The sequence below is a fragment of the Capsicum annuum genome, chromosome 8 (genome assembly GCF_002878395.1).
Source record: "Capsicum annuum cultivar UCD-10X-F1 chromosome 8, UCD10Xv1.1, whole genome shotgun sequence".
NCBI classification, from domain to species: domain Eukaryota; kingdom Viridiplantae; phylum Streptophyta; class Magnoliopsida; order Solanales; family Solanaceae; genus Capsicum; species Capsicum annuum.
The window spans coordinates 156,029,491-156,038,965 of record NC_061118.1 but is presented as its reverse complement, the minus strand read 5'-3'; positions in this window follow the sequence as shown (position 1 = coordinate 156,038,965).

Here is a 9,475-nt window from a genome sequence, read left to right as displayed (position 1 = left end):
TCTGAATGATCTACTGATTCTCTTGACCCCTAGACTGGGCCTCTAAACCTGAGAGGTTGAAAAGGGGAGGGGGTCAGCACAAAAGTACTGGCATGCAGAGATATCAAAACAAAACATAATATTTTTACAAAATATAGTTAAGAGCCATTATAAAGCAATTTCGTATTAAATCATTTGAAAATATATGGGCGTAATGCAATAGTTTTTCAACAACAATGAAATGCAACTGAGCTAGGTGGAATACCCTACATAATTTACACCAACTGTCTAACCTCGGTTGCCGCCAAGATTAGAGTATAAGTGAGGGAGAGACACACAAGACCACGAAGCATGGTGTCTCGAACCACTGGTAGTGCCCAGGATCACTTAGCCCGGGCTCCTACCTATAGTCCCAATTTGGGAATGACATAAATTCAAGTACACAAGATCACTTAGCCTGGTGCCAAATCTCCGTGTCGGCAAACACATTTTCTAGCTATGAGCCCTTACACTCAAACGCCTTCTTCGGGCATCCACCTATCTCATGTAAAATCAATGCATTCGAATTTTATCTGATTCAATCACATATCATATTCTGTAGGGTATCGTCATACCCGACTTGCAAGTCATCAATATCACTTCCACATATGCATTATCATGTAAAAACCAAGGTGCTTCATCATTTACAAGTGGTGAACAATATTTATTTCAAATTCATGCTCTCTTTTGTTGGTCACAATATGATATGGGGTATCAAGACATTATCAGGGGAATTTGAAAGCAATTTATCATTCATATTTATCAAACTTCCATGGAAAATCTCAAATCACATATGCATGGTTTCAACCATTGAAGTATATAGGCAAATAATTCCCATGACATAAAAAAAATGACTTAGAATCATATTGAAAGCAAGTTATTAGCATTTGATTGAAAACCCCCATTTAAAAGCATTCATGTTCATAAAAACTACACCCATGAGATTTTAGGATAACCCCACGTACCTCTATTTTCAAGGATAATAGATGTTTCTTAAAGCTTGCGGATTGGTGATTCCAAATATGTAATTATCTTCGAAACCTACAGTCGAATCTTGAACTATTAGGGTTTTTATTTTGAAACCCTAAGGAGAATCTTTGAGTACTTTTGATGAATGAAGGTGTATTTTGGGGTCCTTGGAACTAAATTTCGTGTTTTAGGGCTAAGTAAGGGTGGAAAAAGACCATTTTGCCCCAAAAACGGAGTGTTTAAGTGACTTGAATTCTTTACATAGGCGCCGCTCATCCCATTGCCTATATTTAGATAGGCGCCGCCTAGGGTATCGCCTATGCTTTCCAGTGGCCATGGGCGATTGGTTAGGCGATGCATATCACTTTGAAAGGTCATAACTTCTTGCTCGGGTGTCGAATTTTAGCAAAATTGGTATCGTTGGAAAGCTAACTCGAAGACCTATCATTTGACACACAGTAGGCTCCCTAATTCTACATATATAGAGAGTTATAGTCGATGGAAGATGACACACTTTACCACGTCCACTAAAACTTAGTCGATCGAAATAGTTTCAACTCGTCCTTGAGTTGAAGGACCTCTATGGTCTAAATTCAAGCTTGAATGGATTCACATGCTACACAATTAATTGACATGCCGTATTGGTATAGGATTTTATGGCTTAGGAATTTATCAACACATCGGAATCATGGTCTATATTATAGCCCAAAATGCGGGGTGTTACATTATCCCCCCTTAGGATCATTCATCCCCGAATGATGATGCGGAACACAGACAGACACGATTTCAAGCATAATAAAGGACTAGAAAAGTTAAGATAGGAATAGTACCTTCTGTCTCATCCTCCATCGAAGCAAATAAATTGGGATATCTAATTCTCATGTCATCTTCTGACTCCCAAATTGCTTCTTCGACTTTCTGATTCCTCCACAGTACCTTTACTAAGGCTATCTCTTTGCTCCTCAGCTTTCGAACTTGGCGATCTAAAATTTCAATGGGCTCTTCTTCGTAAGACAAGAAGTCTGTCACTTTGATACCCTCTACTGGCAATACCAGAGAATGATCTCCAATGCATTTCTTCAACATGGATACATGGAATACCGGATGAACTGAACCCAAACTTGCAGGCAATTTTAGCTCATAAGCAACTGTACCAATTTTTTTCAGAATCTGATATGGCCTTATATAGAGAGGGCTCAATTTACCCCTTTTTCCAAACCGCATAACTCCTTTTATAGGAGAAACCTTGAGAAACACCCAATCACCAACTTCAAACTCTAGTTCTCTTCTCCGAACATCGACATAAGGATGACTCTGAGCAGTCTTGAGTCGTTCTCTAATGATTTTCACTTTCTCCATCGCCTGATGAACAAGATCAGACCCATACAACTGAGTCTCACCTACTTCATACCATCCTATCGGAGACCTACATCTCCTCCCATACAAAGCCTCAAAAGGAGCCATCTTGATGCTGGCATGGTAACTATTATTGTAAGCAAATTCAACCAGTGGCAGGTGATCTACCCAACTACCTTTAAAATCAATGACGCATGGCCTTAACATATCCTCGAGGTCTGAACGGTACGCTCAACTTGCCCATCCGTCTGAGGGTGGAAAGCTGTGCTCAAATTTACTTGTGTACCTAAACCCTTCTGAAAAGATCTCCAGAACTGAGATGAAAACTGCGTACCTCTATCGAATATAATAGACACTGGTGCCCTATGCAACTGAACTATCTCATCAATGTAAATCTTAGCATAACCCTCTCTTGAATAATTAGTCCTCACAGGCAGAAAGTGGGTTGACTTTGTCAACCGATCTACAATCACCCATATAGAATTATACTAGTTTCGGGATCTCGGAAGTTCTGTAATGAAGTCCATGTTTATCATCTCCCACTTCCATAAAGGTAGGGCTATCTCTTAGGAAGTACCACCTGGCCTCATGTGTTCTACCTTTACTTGTTGACAGCTTAAACACTTGGACACAAAATCAGCTACATCACGTTTCATGTTATTCCACCAATACAAGGTTTTCAGATCATGGTACATCTTAGTAGAGCCTGGGTGAATGGCATACCTCGAAGTGTGCGCCTCATTAAGGATTCTTTCTCGTAGCCCATCAACATTCGGAATGCACAACCTACCCTGAAATCTTAGAATACCATCACCACCAATTTCAAATGACATAACCTTTTGTTGACCCACATCTTTCTTGATTTGTATCAAGATGGGATCTTCAACCTGTTTCTCCTTAACTTAAGCACAAAGGGATGACTTAGCTAACTCATGAACAATCACCCTTTCATCTTTGGAATCTAAGAGTCGCACTCTCAGATTTGCAAGGCGGTGAATATCCTTCACCATCTGTTTCTTTCCTTCTTATACATGAGAAAGGCTGCCCATAGACAACCTCTTGAGGGCGTCGGCTACAACATTTGCCTTGCCCAGATGGTAATGCAGACTCATAGGATAGTCTTTCAAAAGCTCTATCCAACGCCTCTGCCTGAGGTTCAATTCTTTCTGTGAGAAAACATACTGCAAACTCTTATGGTCAGTATAAATATCAACATGCACTCCATAGAGATAGTACCTCCATATTCTAAGTGCAAACACGACGGCTGCTAACTCCAAGTCATGAGTGAGGTAATTGCGCTCATGCACCTTTAACTGCCTAGATGCATAAGCTATCACCTTACCACGCTGCATCAATACACAACCAAGTCCCACACGGGACGCATTACAATAAACCACAAAATCATCTACACCCTCGGGAAGGGTCAAAATAGGAGCAGTAGTCAACTTGTCCTTCAACTTCTCAAAACTGTTTTCACACAAGTCAAACCACACAAACTTCATCTTTTTTTGAGTTAGTTTAGTAAGTGGAGAAGCTATGGAAGAAAAACTCTTTACGAACCTTCTGTAATACCCCGCCAAACCCAAGAAGCTCCGAATATCGGTTAGAGTCGTGGGTCTGGGCCATTTTCTCACTGCTTTAACTTTCTGGGGATCCACTCTTATCCCGTCACTGGACACAATATGCCCCAGGAAATCAATAGCATCTAACCAGAATTCACACTTAGAAAATTTGGCATACATCTGATGATCCTTAAGGGTCTGAAGAATAATTCAGAGGTGATTGGCGTGATCCTCTTTACTCTTAGACTAGATCAGAATATCATCAATAAATACAATGACGATCAAGTCAAGAAACTGACGAAAAACTCTATTCATAAGATCCATGAAGGCTGCAGGGGCGTTAGTCAACCCGAAGGACATGACTAGAAATTCGTAGTGAGCATATCGGGTTCGGAAGGTTATTTTAGGTATGTCTGACTCCCTAACTTTCAACTGATGATAACCCGAACGAAGGTCTATTTTTAAAAAACACTTGGCACCCTGAAGCTGGTCAAAGAGGTCGTCAATCCTAGGAAGAGGATATTTATTTTTAATCATGACCTTATTCAACTGACGGTAGTCTATGCACATATAAAGGGACCCATTCTTCTTTCGCACAAAGAGCACGGGTGCGCCCCATGGGGAAACACTAGGACGAATAAAACCTTTATCTAGGAGGTCTGCAAGTTGTTCCTTTAACTCCTTTAGTTCCGCGGGAGCCATTCTATATGGCGGAATAGAAATAGGACGAGTGTCTGGCAACACATCAATGCCAAAATCTATCTCCCTATCAGGGGGTATCCCTGGGAGATCTTCGGGAAAGACTTATGGGAATTCATTCACTACAGCGACTGACTGCAGAGGAAGGTTTTCAATTTTTGAATCTTTTACTAGGATTAGATGATACATACAATCTTTGGAGATAAGCTTTCGGGCTCTAAGATAAAAGATAAAGTGACCTCTAGGTTCCACAGAACTCCCTGCCCATACAATTGGTGTCTCATTCGGGAAAGAAAAAGTGACCTTTCGGGTTCTGCAATCAAGGGTGGCATAACACGAATGGAGCCAGTCCATCCCAAGGATGACATCAAAATCTATCATATCAAGTTCTATAAGGTCTGCCACAGTTTCCCTACTATGAATAGACACGACACAATTTCTATACACCCTTCTAGCAACAACAGAATCACCTACAGAAGTAGAAACAGAGAAGGGTTCTACAATAACTTCGGGCTCAAACCCGAAACCAACAGCCATATAAGGGGTCACATAAGATAAAGTAGACCCGGGATCAAGCAATACATAAACATCATGAGAAAATATTCGTAACATATCGGTGACAACATCTGGTGAAGCTTCCGCCTCCTGGCGGTTAGTCAAAAAATATAACTGGTTGCGATTGCTCCCGGCAGATGAAGGGGCACCCTTAGGAAGAGGAGCTGTGGAGGCAGCTTGGAACTTAGCCCCCTCTCTCCCCCACCACCGCATTTCCTCCAGCAGAAGGACAATCTCTCTGAAGGTGACCCACTTTGCCACAAGTATAGCAGTTTCTCCCCTCAAACCAGCACTTCCCTAGATGATTCCTTCTGCAAACCTCGCACCGCGGATAAGTACGACGCTGCTGGGCCACACTACCCTGAGACTGTGTACCTAGAGCTTTGGATCCATGAGGAGTCTGAAAACTCTGAGTTTGTCTGTCTATCGGTGGTCTGGGTGCTGGGGCGCTGGCTGCTGACTTTGCATTATTCCAAAACTTCTTCTTCTTCGACCACTTATTACCCCAGTTACCACTCTGCAGCTGACTCTGGTGCTGGTCTGCAGATCTAGCTGTCTTAGCCTATCTGTCTTTCTATCTAGATTCAGCAATCTTTTTCTTCTTCTCTTCCACCTGCTGCATATGAACGGTCAGTCGAGTAAAGTCTAACTCCTTATTCAACATAGCCCCTTGACACTCAAGTACCAAGTTATCAGCAAGGCCAGATGCAAATTTCCTCATCCGGGCTCTTATATTACTAGTCAACTCTGGTGCATAGCGGGCTAGTTTATTAAACTTCAAAGTGTACTCCTGGACACTCATACTGCCCTGCTTGTGATTCATAAACTCTTCCGCTTTGGTCTCCCTCAACTCCAGAGGAAAGAATCGATCAAGAAAAGCTTCCACAAATTCGCCCCAAACTGTGGGCTCAACACTTTCACCTTTTGCATCTTCCCAGTCGACATACCACTAATTCGCAACGTCCTTGAGCTGATAGGTTTCTAGCTCCACCCCTTCAACCTCATCCACATGCATCGCCTTAAAGATCTTTTTTATTTCATCCACGAACACCTGTGGATCTTTCTCCACCTTGGTGCCAGTGAACTTAGGTGGGTTTATCTTCATGAAATGTCCGACTCTATTAGCCTCAGACGTAACAGATGCAGACCCAACATCTTTCGATCGTTGAGCTTGGTTAGCTACCAACTATGTTAGCATATGAATGGAACGTCTGAATTCTGCATTTGAAATATCTCCTTAAGCAGTTGGGGGACGATTGGCATTAGTTCGTGGAGCCCGAGGTGGACTGGTCGGGACTCCCGGAGTAGGGGAAAATTCTGGAGTGTGAGCCCTATTACGGGTCTGCATCCCATAGGTGGGATGGAACTCATCTGCCTGAGCATTCTGATCGATGATACAACGTGGAGGCATAACTATATTTTCTGAACACAAGTGATCATTGATTAGGGGACAGTTCAGACTCTGAAGCACAAACTAAATCATAAAGAAGGAAAACATTTCCTAAACGCCTAGCAGCCTCCTGCTTATAAGTGTGGCACGCTACACACCCATAAACAAGACTCTACCCGACGCGATTTCGCAGATACCCTAGGACCATGAACCACACTTTGATACCAAGTTTGTCACGACCCAAACCAGGGCCTGGCCGTGACGAGCATTTCGAACCATGGAGGCCCGAAACACCCCTATCTGTCTGGTAATCATGCACCTAATTCATATGATCTAAGTAATGCGGAGGAAACACAATAATTCAGAAACATAGTCATGAATATGAAAAGAAACAATAACGGGGAAATAAGGTTTCCCCAACATCAATCAACCTCTAAACAACTGTCTGCGAAAATCTCTAACAAATGACTGAGTCAAGTAACCGTATATAAACTGGGACAAGGCCCCCAGTAGACCCCAAAACTGAATATAAGATAAAAAGATTGCAGGACATAAGACCTTCTGAAATATAGAAGTCACCACTTGTCTCTGCAACTCGGTCTGAATGATCTACTGATTCTCTTGACTCCTAGACTGGGCCTCTAAACCTGAGAGGTTGGAGAGGGGAGGGGGTCAGCACAAAAGTACTGGCACGCAGAGATATCAAAACAAAACAAAACATAATAATTTAACAAAATATAGTTGAGAGCCATTATAAAGCAATTTCGTATCAAATCATTTAAAAACACATAGGCGTAATACAATAGTTTCTCAACAACAATAAAATGCAACTGATCTAGGTGAAATACCCTACATAATTTACACCAACCATCTAACCTCGGTTGCTATCGAGATTAGAGTATAAGGGAGGGAGAGATACATAAGACCACGAAGCATGGTGTCTCGACCCACTGGTAGTGCCCAAGATCACTTAGCCCGGGCTCCTACCTATAGTCCCAATTTGGGAATGACATAAATTCAAGTACACAGGGTCACTTAGCCTGGTACCAAATCTCCATGTCGGCAAATATGTTTTCCAGCGATGAGCCCTTACACTCAAACGCCTTCTTTGGGCATCCACCTATCTCATGTAAAATCAATGCATTCGAATTTCATCTGATTCAATCACATATCATATTCTGTAGGGTATCGTCATACCCGACTTGCAAGTCATCAATATCACTTCCACATATGCATTATCATGTAAAAACCAAGGTGCTTCATCATTTACAAGTGGTGAACAATATTTATTTCAAATTCATGCTCTCTTTTGTTGGTCACAATATGATATGGGGTATCGAGACATTATCATGGGAATTTGAAAGCAATTTATCATTCATATTTATCAAACTTTCATGGAAAATCTCAAATCACATATGCATGGTTTCAACCATTGAAGTATATAGGCAAACAATTCCTATGCAATAAAGAAAAATGACTTAGAAATCATATTGAAAGCAAGTTATTAGCATTTGATTGAAAACCCCCATTTAAAAGCATTCATGTTCATAAAAACTACACCCATGAGATTTTAGGATAACCCCACGTACCTCTATTTCCAAGGATAATAGATGTTTCTTGAAGCTTGTGGATTGGTGATTCCAAATATGTAATCATCTTCGAAAACCTACGGTCGAATCTTGAACTATTTGGGTTTTTATTTGAAACCCTAAGGAGAATCTTTGATCACTTTTGATGAATGAAGATGTATTTTGGGGTCCTTGGAACTGAATTTCGTGTTTTAGGGCTAAGTAAGGGTGGAAAAGGATCATTTTGCCCCAAAACGGAGTGTTTAAGTCACTTGAATTCTTTACATAGGCGCCGCCCATCCCATTGCCTATATTTACATAGGCGCCGCCTAGGCTATCGCCTATGCTTTCCAGTGGCCATGGGCGATTGGTTAGGCGATGCATATCACTTTGAAAGATCATAACTTCTTGCTCGGGTGTCGGATTTTAGCAAAATTAGTATCGTTGGAAAATTAACTCGAAGACCTATCATTTGACACATAGTACGCTCCCTAATTCGACATATACAGAGAGTTATGGTCGATGGAAGCTGACACACTTTACCACATCCACTAAAACTTAGTCGATTGAAATAGTTTCAACTCGTCCTTGAGTTGAAGGACCTCTATGGTCTAAATTCAAGCTTGAATAGATTCGCATGCTACACAATTAATTGACATGCCGTATTGGCATAGGATTTTATGGCTTCGGGATTTATCAACACATCGGAATCATGGTCTATATTGTAGCCCAAAATACGGGGCGTTACAATCTGTTGCAACGGATCATTAGTCTGATGGTTCTTCCATTGCATCAGATGGTTAATTAGTTGCATCAGATTTTTTATTCGATGCTTAATCTGTTGCAATATATGGTTAATCTGTTGTATCAAATAGTTAATCTGTTGCATCAGAATTGTAATCTGATCTTCTAGTGCATTATGTGGTTGATCTGTTGCATCATATGATAAATCTGTTCTACCAGATGGTTAATATGTTGCACCAGATGGATAATCTGTTAGAGGAAACAAAAAACAGTAGCACGATTTTGTTCAACAAAAAAATAGCAATTTCACCATTTTTACCAAGAACAAGAACATAACAAATCAACTCAAATTATTGTTTTGTTTTTATAAACACAAACAATAAAAATCAAACTTCCAAAAAATGCAACAAACAACAAAAAATCATAATTCACTTCGAAAAGAGAAGAGAAGAAATACCAGAAATTAGGGTTTTATTCAGACCGCATTTCAAATCAATGCAACAAATATTGAAATTGTTAACCAATACTATAAGAGAAGTTGGCTCAAGTTCCTCGTTTTCTTTAAAACAAAAAAGGCCATAAATTTTTACCTGTGAAAGAAGAAAAGGAACGAT